Consider the following 10,967-nt stretch of genomic DNA (forward strand, 5'->3'; position numbering starts at 1 on the left):
ATTCATATTGGGTCTATTGACATCACGTGTGACTTCATGAGTATTGACATTGCTCTGAAAGAGACCTTAAAAATTAACCTGTATCACACTCTATCTTGGCCTTTGCCACCTTTAAATGTCATAACTGTGTGTTTTGTTAAAGCTTGGCTGCTGCTGGGAACAATCTCTCTGTAGAGACATGCTTTGAGCCGGAGTGGAAACCACAACAAACAAACGCATGACATGTTCTCAGGTGACATCATAGCAATACTCAGGCAACAAGTTGTCCTTCCTGTCCATACATTTTCTGTGTGTGTGCATGTTTGTGCATGTGCGCATGAGCGTATAAGCTTATCATGTGTGCCCACGTGTGTGTGTTGTTTTGTGTATGGGTAGGCCCCTCAGGAGGACTATGTCTACATGTCTGTCTATTGCTACAGACAGGAGGCTCATCTAGACCTATCTGAAACCAGAGGGGGCCAAAGCAAAGCAGTAGTACCATTGACCCACATCACAGCCTCCTCGCCATTCATATGGAGAGAACTCTCTTCTGTTTGCACCCCCCAGCCCCTGGAGGGTTACGCCCACCCGTCGATCCTCCTCCCCCCCTGCCTATTTGGCTGACATCCGACCTGGCCACACCCTGCCATCAGAACAACACAGGGCCTGAGAGAGGAAGATCACAACAAAGCTGGGAAGATCAGAGGCTCCTTTCACTGATCCTCAGCAACAGCTACAGCGAAACAGGACACACACACACACACACACACACACACACACACACACACACACAGGGAGAGTGCTGCTGGGCGTGGTGCAGAGTGTGTCTGTGTGTGAGTCTTCATGTCCATGTGTACATTTGTGTTAGGTTATGTAGATGGGATGGTTCTGAAATAGAGTATATGCAGTCTGAATTGGGCCTGAGTGCCTCATACTCTCTTCCATCTGTCTCATCCATGCTGCCTCTTGACAGGTTAAGTTTGCTCACTGCCCTTTAAATGGTTTCTGGGGGCAGTTTTTTAGGCCGTGGCAGCCAGTTATTTCTACAAGACATAACTTGTGACTTGATAGAATCTTTCATCTTTGATTTGTTTTATGGTCTATGTTATGAACAAGGTATTGACTGTGTGTGGGGGCGGAGGGATAGAGGGATTTGTTCATCATTCTGGCCACTTCTTTCTATCACAACATGCACTTTTCATCCAACTGTTGCTTATTTATTCAGTGGTTTACAGTCAGTTAGTAACTAGTAATGTGATCCTATCACCAACTCATTCACACAGGCATACAGGAGGCTGCATGCTCACATTTATCCTGGCATGACTGCCTGGGCGACTGCCTGAATGAGTCATGGATCAACCTTTCCATGTCTAGCTTCAATGCTGCCAGAATTATTACACGATGAGTATACCTGTTTGTAGTTTGTTTTTAAACTTTATATGCATTATCAGATAGATTTGTAGGTTAACACACTGAGATGAATGATGGCTAAACCTCCCCTAACTCTAAAGAAATGGTTCGAGATTACTCAGTCATCTCAATTCTGAGTTTATGATTTCTGCTAGCATTAACTCAGAACCACTAGAGCAGCCATACTCAACTGGCGGACAGCGGTCCGGATCCGGACCCAAAACGGGGTCAATACGGACCACATGTCCCGACTTTAAAAAATCGCAGTTATTATAACCAGATTACGTGCCCAGGGGGCCTCGACCACCAAGGGTCCCCCATTTTCTTTTTGTTGAGTCACTCCAGTATCATATGAACACCCATAAGACATGGCAAAATGGGTAGAAATGCAGGCAATTGACTTTAAAAACTGCTAAATGTTCTAAACGCCCCATGGCAAATGTGTAGAATTACAGCAACATTTTCTTTCTGCCAACAAGAGGGGTGTGAACAGTTTGGGGTTGTGTGTTGATGGTTTGTTACTATGCCAATAAATTACAATATTCATCCAAGCCTTTGCATTCGTAAAGTATTCAGACCCCTTGACTTTTTCCACATTTTGTTTGTTTACATCCTTTTTCTAACATTTCTGCAGAATGGAAGGTCTCCAAGAACACAGTAGCCTCAAATTCTTAAATGAAAGAAGTTTGGAACCACCAAGACTCTTCCTTGAGCTGGCCGCCCGGCCAAACTAAGCAATCGGGGGAGAAGGGCCGATGGTCACTCTGACAGAGCTCCAGAGTTCTTCTGTGGAGATGGGAGAACCTTCCAGAAGGACAACCATCTCTGCAGCTCTCCACCAATCAGGCCTTTATGGTAGAGTGGCCAGACGGAAGCCACTCCTCAGTAAAAGGCACATGACAACCTGCTTGGAGGTTTCCAAAAGGCACCTAAAGACTCTCAGACCATGAGAAACAAGATTCTCTGGTCTGATGAAACCAAGATTGAACTCTTTGGCCTAAATGCCATTCGTCATGTCTGGAGGAAACCTGGCATAGTGGTGTCAGAATCATGCTGTGGGGATGTTTTTCAGCACAGGGACTGGGAGACTAGTCAGGATCGAGAAATGATGAATGGAGCAAAGTACAGAGAGATCCTTAATGAAAACCTGCTCTAGACCGCTCAGGACCTCAGACTGGGGCGAAGGTTCACCTTCCAACAGAACAATGACCCTAAGCACACAGCCAAGACAACGCAGGAGTGGCTACGTGACAAGTCGCTGAATGTCCTTGAGTGGCCCAGCCAAAGCCCGGACTTGAACCAGAACGAACATCTCTGGAGAGACCTGAAAATAGCTGTGCAGCGACACTCCCCTTCCAACCTGACAGAGCTTGAAAGGATCTGCAGAGAAAAATGGGAGAAACTCCCCAAATACAGGTGTGCCAAGTTTGTAGGGTCAGACCCTAGAGGACCTTGAGACTGTAATCGCTACCAAAAGTACTTCAACAAAGTACTGAGTAAAGGGTCTGAATACTTATGTAAATGTTATATTTCAGTTTTTTTAAATACATTTGCAAACATTTCTAAAAACCTGTTTTTTGCTTTGTCATTATGGGGTATTGTGTGTAAATTGAGGAGAGAGAAAAAAACAATTTAATCAATTTTAGAATAAGGCTGTAACGTAAGAAAATGTGGAAAAAGTCAAAGGGTCTGCATACTTTCCTAATGCACTGTATAAACTGTGTGTGACCGGACCTTCTCAAATAGTGCTTGAGTACCCATGCGCTAGAGCTTCAATGACATTGCCATAATTCTGTGTATCACAGAGTTGGTGTTGTTAGTGATACTGTATCATAACTCCTGACTCCTATAAATATCCCAGCCTCAGTGCTAACAGTGTGTGTCGTATAATTCTGCTCCCTCCTTGTGTACTGCTGTAATGTAGATCCCTGTATGAGCCCAATGCAGTCTGATTGATGTTGCTACATCAACAGCATTGATTTTTGTCTTGTGTTTCGCCAGCTGATGGAAGATTGGAGCAGGCTAGAGAACAGGACTGTGTGTGGTGCAGTGGAGTGAGGCAGCCAGGTAGCGTAATGTTCTCTGGAATTCAGACAAATGGCTTTTTGCCGGTAGCTGAATAATATTGCTGCAGCTTACAACTCCCACTCTTGGAGTTAAGTCAAAGTTATAAATAGGTATATATAATAATAATAATAATATAATATGCCATTTAGCAGACACTTTTATCCAAAGCAACCTACTCTCATACATTTGGTCCCAGAAATCGAACCCACTATCCTGCCATTGCTAGAGCGATGCTCTACTAACTGAGCTACAGAGGACCATGGTACCTGACTACGTTGTGGTGGTTCTTCTATGGAAGTCAGAGGACTAGGTACAGGCTTCAACGTTGTCTGAGCAGACCTCAGCACAACCGCTGACTTAGGTTAATTCATTAATTTAATTGATTCCCAGAGAGGATCACTTAGTGATGGTGAAGAGCCAATACAGCGGACCATACCTTGTTGGTTGGTTCTGCTGACTGGACATCAGTGACCTGAAGCTTATGTGCACTTGTTTACAGTTTGTTTGTGTAGATTGTCAATTCACATTGCTAGCGATGAGGGCTGTGCCATATAGGCCTTATCAGTATATGTCCCTAGTCAGAGATGTATGGACTGAGAGTGTGTCAAAGGGAAGTGGATTGGAGTGTGAGTGAGCAAGAGGGGGAGGCTCAGGAGTTCGATCCCTGCTGGACAGATTTGCTCAGCCAATGCTGCTTCGTCAATACTGTGGCCTGGCTGAATGGATCTGATATCCACAGCTCAGCAGAGTAGTTGGCCCATGTGATGTACTAGGCAGTACACACTACCCTCTATAGCGCCTTGTGGTCAGAACCCAAGCAGTTGACTTACCAACTAGTGATGCAGCCAGTCAAGATGCTTTCAATGGTACAGCTGTAGAACATTGAGGATCTGAGGGCCCATGCCAAATATTTTCAGACTCCTGAGGGGGAGGAGGTGTTGTTGTGCCTTCTTCACGACTGTCTTGGTGTGTGTGGACTAGAGGTTGACCGATTTATGATTTTTCAACGCCGATACTGATTATTGGAGGGCCAAAAAAAATCCGATACGAATTAATCGGCCGATTTTTATATATATATTTGTAATAATGACAATTACAACAGTACTGAATGAACACTTTTATTTTAACTTAATATAATATATAAATAAAATCAATTTAGTCTCAAAAAATGTATGAAACATGTTCAATTTGGTTTAAATAATGCAAACACAAAGTGTTGGAGAAGAAAGTAAAAGTGCAATATGTGCCATGTAAAAAAGCTAACATTTAAGTTCCTTGCTCAGAACATGTGAAAGCTGGTGGTTCCTTTTAACATGAATCTTTAATATTCCCAGTTAAGAAGTTTTAGGTTGTAGTTATTATAGGAATTATAGGACTATTTCTCTCTATACCATTTGTATTTCCTATACCTTTGACTATTGGATGTTCTTATAGGCACTATAATATTGCCAGCCTAATCTCGGGAGTTGAAGTCATAAACAGCGCTGTACTTCAAGCATTGCGAAGAGCTGCTGGAAAACGCAGGAAGTGCTGTTTGAATGAATGATTACAAGCCTGCTGATGCCTACAACCGCTTAGTCAGACTGCTCTATCAAATATCAAATCATAGACTTAATTATAATATAATAAACACACAGAAATACGAGCCTTAGGTCATTAATATGGTCAAATCCGGAAACTATCATTTCGAAAACAAACATTTATTCTTTCAGTGAAATACGGAACCATTCCGTATTTTATCGAACGGGTGGCATCCCTAAGTCTAAATATTACTGTTACATTGCACAACCTTCAATGTTATGTCATAATTATGTAAAATTATGGCAAATGAATTACGGTCTTTGTTAGGAAGAAATGGTCTTCACACAGTTCTCAACGAGCCAGGCGGCCCAAACTGCTGCATATACCCAGACTCTGCTTGCACTGGAACGCAAAAGAAGTGACACAATTTCCCTAGTTAATATTGCCTGCTAACATGAATTTCTAAATATGCAGGTTTAAAAAATGTTGTTGTGTATTGATTTTAAGAAAGGCATTGATGTTTATAGTTAGATACATTGGTGCAACGATTGTGCATTTTTTCGCGAATGCGCTTTTGTTAAATCATCACCCATTTGGCAAAGTAGACTGTGATTTGATGATAAATTAACAAGCACCGCATTGATTATATGCAACGCAGGACAAACTAGTTAAACTAGTAATATCACCAACCATGTGTAGTTAACTAGTTATTATGTTAAGATTGACTGTTTTTTATAAGATAAGTTTAATGCTAGCTAGCAACTTACCTTGGTTACTTGCTGCACTCGCGTAACAGGTGGTCAGCCTGCCACGCAGTCTCCTCGCGGATTGTAATGTAATCGGCCATAATCGGCGTCCAAAAATGCAGATTACCGATTGTTATGAAAACTTGAAATTGGCCCTAATTAATCGGTCGACCTCTAGTGTGGAGCATGATAATTCCTTATTGATTTGGACACCAAGGAACTTGAAGCTCTCGACCCACTCCACTACAGCCCCGTCGATGTGGATGGGAGCGTGCTCGTCCCTCCGTTTCCTGTAGTCCACAATCAGCTCCTTTGTCTTACTGACAGTGAGGTAGAGGTTGTTGTTCTAGCACCACACTCCGAGGTCACTGACCTCCTCCTTATAGGCTGTCTCATCATCGTCAGTGATCAGGCCTACCACTGTCTTATCGTCAGCAAACTTAATGATCATGGGTGAACGCACCCCTGAGGGGCCCCCGTGTTGAGGGTCAGCATGGAGGATGTGTTGTTGCCTACCCACATCACCTGGGGGCGGCCTATCAGGAAGTCCAGGACCGAGTTGCAGGAGGAAGTGTTCAGTCCCAGGATCCTGAGCTTAGTGATGAGCTTGGAGGGCACTATGGTGTTGAACACTGAGCTGTAGTCAATGAACAGCATTCTCACATAGGTGTTCCTCTTGTCCAGGTGGGAGAGGGCAGTGTGGAGTGCAATAGAGATTGCGTCATCTGTGGGTCTGTTGGGGCGGTATGCGAATTGGAGTGGATCCAGGGTGTCTGGCATGATGTTGTTGATTGAGCCATGAGCAGTCTTTCAAAGCATTTCATGGCTACAGATGTGAGTGCTACGGGGCGATCTTGGCGTTCTTGGGCACAGGGACTTTGGTGGTCTGCTTGAAAAATGTAGGTATTACAGACTGGGTCAGAGAGAAGCTGAAAATGTCAGTGAAGACACTTGCCAGCTGGTCAGCGCATGCTCTGTGTATGCGTCCTGGTAATCCGTCTATCCCTGCGGCCTTGTGAATGTTAACCGATTTAAAGGTCTTACTCACACAGTCATCCATAACAGCTAGTGCCCTCATGCATGGTTCAGTGTTGCTTGCCTCGAAGCCAGAATATAAAGCATTTAGCTAATCTGGTAGGCTCGCATCACTGGCCAGCTCGCTTCTGGATTTCCATTTTAATCCGTGATAGTTTGCAAGCCATGCCACATCTAACGAGCATCAGAGCCGGGGTAGTAGGATTCGATCTTAGTCCTGTATTGACGCTTTGCCTGTTTTCGGAGTTTTGTAGTGGGATTTCTTATAAGCATCCATATTAGTGTCCCTTCTCTTGATAGCAGCAGCTCTTGCCTTTAGCTCAGAGTTTTGTTGGCTGTAGTTGCACAGGTGACATGCTGGTAAACTTACTTTAGTTTCCCTGCGTTAAAATCACCGGCCAGCATCGGTTTGTGATGGTAAAAAAATGTATATGAAAACTCTCTTGGTAATAGTATGGTCTGCAGCTTATTATGAGGTATTCTAATTTAAGCAAGCAAAAACTCAAGACTTCCTTAACATTAGAGATCGTGCACCAGCTGTTTTAACACATTCCTCCCCGCTTTGTCTTAACCGAGGCTGCCGTCCTGCCGTCCAGTTTAGACGATGCATGGAAAAACCAGCTAGATGTGTATTATCCATGTCCTTGTTCAGCCACGACCCCGAGAAACATAGAATATTACAGTTCTTCAGGTCCCGTTGATAGGATTGTCTCAAACGGAGCTTGTCCAGTTTGTTCTCTAGTGACTGTACGTTCGCCATTGAACGGAGGGTAGAGGCGGATTATTGGCTCGCCAACGTAGTCTTGTCAGGATGCCGGCTCATATGCCTCTTTTGAGCCGTCGCTTATAATTTAGAGTCTTGGGGATTGGGACCTGGCCCGGAGTAAGCAGAACGTCCAGAGCTGCCAACTCGTTGAAATAGAAAGTATTATCAAAATCAAGGTTAGTGATCGCTGTTCTCATGTCCAAAAACAAATAAAATAGCTATCCACTGCAGCGCCATCTAAAGGCTGTGTTGAATTCACAGTCAGGAGCATGAGGCTAAAGCCAAGCCCATAATCCTCACACACCCACTCACTTCTGGGCTTGTTATGGTAGCATGAGATTACATTAAGTAGCCTACTCTGGTTGTCAACAGACACTTTCAAGACAATAAGATGTTCTGAGGTGCTTCTGTCAAATATTACAGTTGTAATATAAAAGCAGCTAAACCATAGGCCAATGCAGGCTGTGTCATGATATCTAGATCAGTTTGTTATTACCGTTTAGCTCACACATGACTGTATAACGTTGGGTAGGCTATATGAAAGCAATCTACTAATATGGAGGAATCCTCTGTGTTGGTATATGCAGTGGACAGAATAGCTAAGATGTCTCTCACAGGGAGAATGGTTTATTTGAATTTGATAAGGCGACATCATATTGATGATAAGGTCTCAGTGTGTGATATGCTCTTCCTGAAGGTTCTCCTCAGGTAGGACACAGTGAAGGAGTAGTACTGATTAAATGGAGGCTAATTGAATGTGGATTGTGGAACTGCACCAGGAGTGTTTTAGGTAGGGCTATGGGTATTCATGTGTAGAGTCCAGAAGAGGATCCCCTTCGTCTACACTGGGCTTGAAGTGATGTTGAGTTGATTTAGACATGATTATTTTGAGCGTTTTAACAGGGGTTCTTCAGCTTCTATATCTTTATACTCAATGTTAATGATGGTTAACTGTGGGTAAGTAGACTAACCCATTTTGGTTGCTGATGATTAGGATCCACAGATTACTGCCAATCCACAAAACAAGGATGACCCATATTTGGTAGAACCAGCGGCTAGCCTATCCATTAATCCACATTAAGGCCTAATGATTAGGACTGGCACTGGCACCATGTTCTCCTCAGGATTTGGTGGTGGATTTTGAAAAAATGTTTTGATGTAGTGTAGTTGCTGCTTAGTAAGATCAGACAGGCTTCTGGTCCTGTAAAACTACTGGAGTGATGAGACGCAAGGATCATCATACATGGGTAAATAAGATGTTGTACTGGAGGGTTAACCTACATTCAATCAGTGTTCCTCTCATAACATATCTGAGCTGCAGTCCAGTTCCAGCCAGGGCCGGGCACCGGGCAGCCAGGGCCGGGCAGCCAGGGCCGGGCAGCCAGGGCCGGGCAGCCAGGGCCGGGCAGCCAGGGCCGGGCAAGCCAGGCCATCGAGGGAAGATAGAGGCATTAGGGCATGTCATTCTGTATAAACAGTCACTCACAGAGGATGCCAGTGATGGTGACGGCTCAAAGAAACAACTCTCTCCTGCCCTCTGCTGGTGGTTAAAGGTGAGGTGGTGAGAGAGGAAAAAAGAGGTGTTGACCATCTTTTCTATTCATCTCTCTTTTATAAGCGTGGCTCCATATCTGATCATGAGAGTTTCTGATATTCTGAGAAGAGCTGCAAATAGAATAAGCCTAAGGCTGTGTGTGAGAGAAATAACAAGAGATGTTGTGCCTCATACATTGTGTGATCACAACCAAGGCGTCTGCCAACTGCCCAGGCATCGTGATGGCAGTGTTGTGCTATGTGTTTGCCTATATGACTGTATGTATCTGACCTAGTCAATGGGTTAGTGTAAAACTCTCTTATCCACTAATGTGTGGGTGGTATGTGGTGTGTTGGTGTGTGTGTGTGTGTGGTGCGCGTGTCTGTTCTTATTGGGTTCAGGATTAACCAGCAGCTCAAAGCCTACCTGCCAATAATACAATTGGTGGGTGTGTCCTCTCTCTCCTCTATTTGTCTCAAAGAACCTCAAAATCAAATCAAAGTTATTGGTGCGTACACAGATTTGCAGATGTTTTGCAGGTGCGTGAATGCTTGTGTTTCTAGCTCCAACAGTGGCAGTATACCTAGTAATAAAAAAAGTAAAAGTAAAAAATAAATAATAAACAAATATAATCCAGAAAAAATAAGGAAATGACACACAATATCACATTAGACAATCATTATTATTATCAATGATATAGCATTATACTGTACTAACAATATAATGCAACAATTTAACATTTTACTGATTTACAGTTCATATAATGAAATCAGTCCATTGAAATAAATTCATTATGCCCAATCTATGGAGTTTCACTTGACTGGGCAGGCTGCAGCCATGGGTGGGCCTGGGTAGGCATAGGCCCACCCACTTGGCAGCCAGGCAACCCACTGAGGAGCCAGGCCCAGGCAATCAGAATGAGTTTTTCCCCACAAAAGGGCTTTAATTACAGACATAAATAGTCCTCAGCACTCCCTCAGACGATCCCATATGTGAAGAAGCCGGATGTGGAGGTCCTGGGCTTGCGTGGTTACACGTGGTCTGTGGTTGTGAGGCCGTTTGGACGTACTACTTTATTCTCTAAAACGACATTCGTTGGAGGCAATTTATGGTTTGAGAAATTAACATTCAATTCTCTGGCAACAGATATTTCTTGTGTCAGCATGCCAATTGCACGCTCCCTTTAAACTTGAGACGTCTGTGGCATGTGGTTGTGTGACAAAACTGTACATTTTTAAAGTGGCCTTTTATTGGCCCCAGCACAAGGTGCACCTGTGTAATGATCAAGCTGTTTAATCAGCTTCTTGATATGCCATACCTGTCAGGTGGATGGATTATCTTGGCCAAAAGAGAAATGCTCATTAACAGGAATATACACACATTTGTGCACAGAACTTGAGAGAAATTTGCTTTTGTGCGTATGGAATATTTCTGGAATTTGTTATTTCATCTCATAAAACATGGGAACAACACTTTACATGTTGCGTTGATATTTTTATATTTTTTGTAGTTAGTATTGATATTACTTAGGCTAATTGTAGTGACAGGAATTCTAACTGTTACTGTGAGATTGGACCCTCACCAGGCAGGAGGAGGAGATTAATTTGTCTCGTTATCTATCTGCCCCAGCCGATGTGCTAAAATGTGAGGGTGTGTGAGTGGCCTGGGGTGGCAGGTAGCCTAGCGGTTAGAGCGTTGGGCCAGTAATCAAAAGGTTGCTGGTTTGAATCCCTGAGTGTGCTCTTGAGCAGGGCACTTAACCATAATTGCTCCTGTAAGTCACTCTGGATAAGAGTGGTGTGGTGTGTGTGTGTGTGTGTGTGGTGTACAGCCATGCAGACAGTTCAGACTGTAACACTTTCTCTATCCTGTCACCTGAGATTCCATTGTAAACACACTGTAATCTCTA

At 43.6% G+C, this 10,967-nt stretch overlaps 1 protein-coding gene and 1 pseudogene across 2 annotated transcripts in view; one reads left to right on the forward strand and one right to left on the reverse strand.

The window, feature by feature from the left end:
* The window catches only part of LOC115192657 (SRSF protein kinase 2), a 129,505-nt gene that overhangs the window by 5,840 nt on the left and 112,698 nt on the right, over positions 1–10,967 (forward strand). The window lies entirely within an intron of this gene.
* Positions 592–10,967, reverse strand: part of LOC115193093 (pseudouridylate synthase 7 homolog) — a 21,392-nt pseudogene continuing 11,016 nt past the window's right edge.

The sequence above is a fragment of the Salmo trutta genome, chromosome 4 (genome assembly GCF_901001165.1).
Source record: "Salmo trutta chromosome 4, fSalTru1.1, whole genome shotgun sequence".
Lineage (NCBI taxonomy): Eukaryota > Metazoa > Chordata > Actinopteri > Salmoniformes > Salmonidae > Salmo > Salmo trutta.